The sequence below is a fragment of the Pseudophryne corroboree genome, unplaced genomic scaffold (genome assembly GCF_028390025.1).
Source record: "Pseudophryne corroboree isolate aPseCor3 unplaced genomic scaffold, aPseCor3.hap2 scaffold_1814, whole genome shotgun sequence".
NCBI classification, from domain to species: domain Eukaryota; kingdom Metazoa; phylum Chordata; class Amphibia; order Anura; family Myobatrachidae; genus Pseudophryne; species Pseudophryne corroboree.
Window position 1 is genome coordinate 91,490 of NW_026968451.1, and position 1,358 is coordinate 92,847.

The window sequence follows — 1,358 nt, forward strand, 5'->3', positions numbered from 1 at the left end:
CTTGTACATTTTATACTGCTCTTCTGGTGACAATGTAGTTTGTTTTTGTCAATTACCATTTTAATAATAGGGTAAAGAAAATTAAGTGGATTTTTGAAAGAAAACAATACTGTCAATTTACTATTAAAACAAATTAAAATGGTAAAAGTTATTGTACTTTAAGTAAAAATAAAAGAGCCAAAATATCAATCCCAGTTTTGGATTACTTTAATTAACAAAAAACAATGCATATAGCAGAAGATAGTTTCAATCTGCCTACATCTGGGTTATGGGCCCAGCATGCTTCCGTTGCAGTACTCTGCTGCTCATGTAAGTGCAAGAGATCCTGAAGCACTCACTCATCATGGGAAAGTAGCAATGTGTTTCTTACAAAAACTCTCCAGATTATTGACTTTTTAAAGTTTTTCTAGGAAACGTTCTAGATGAATGCTTATTAGCCTTTGTCAGAATGGACTTTTACGAGGTGTCTCTGTGGTGCAATCGGTTAGCATGTTTGGCTATTAACCAAAAGGTTGGTGGTTCAATCCCACCCAGGGATGTAATTGACCTTGTGATCAGATTTTGGTGATCTTTAAGTAGACAAGTCAAAATTTCAAACCCCCTCTTATGGTGTAGGGTACCTGGCCTTCTCTGATGTAATCAGAGTTAGATTTGATTAAGTGATTTTATAAAAAACAGCTAGGAAGCACAATTTAGCAGTGGGTTGCAGAGAAAAAAAAATTATGCTGGCAGAAAAGTCCAATTGAGTGATTAAACAGCTCTTCATTTTCTGACTTTATTTTTATGCTAACAAATTTGCTCTCTGAAAAGTGTCCACAAAGCCAAGTCTCTGATTAACACCTTTGTAGGAATGTTTTTTCACCTATTACTGAATTAAACTTGCTACATTGGAAAGGCAGCAAGATGCATCCTCATTTCAATGTCTACTGAAATAATACAGGTTGACACCAGGAAACATAAACGTTACTGCATCCTTGCTGCTTTCTCATGTGGAAGTCTGTTTAATGTGAAAACAAGGTAATATCTAATCAGCACACAGATAAGGAATTAAGAAAATCTTTCTTTATGGGTGAAGATGTTTCTCACAAAATTGTTGTCCCAATGCATCATTGAAATTCAAGATGGAAGATGATTTTAATATATCACTTGTACATTTTGCATTGCTCTTCTGGTGACAATGTAGTTTGTTTTTGTCAATTACCATTTCAGTAATAGGGTAAAGAAAATTAAGTGGATTTTTTAAAGAAAACAATGCTGTCAATATACTATTAAAACAAATTAAAATGATAAAAGTTATTGTACTTTAAGTAAAAATAAAAGAGCCAAAATATCAATCCCAGTTTTTGATTACTTTAATT

The 1,358-nt window shown here is 33.1% G+C and overlaps 1 non-coding gene across 1 annotated transcript; it reads left to right on the plus strand.

The window, feature by feature from the left end:
• Positions 1–465: 465 nt before the first annotated feature.
• TRNAN-AUU (transfer RNA asparagine (anticodon AUU)) lies at positions 466–539 on the plus strand. The gene has a single exon. It is a non-coding gene; the product is annotated as a tRNA-Asn (tRNA).
• The last annotated feature ends 819 nt before the right edge of the window (positions 540–1,358 follow it).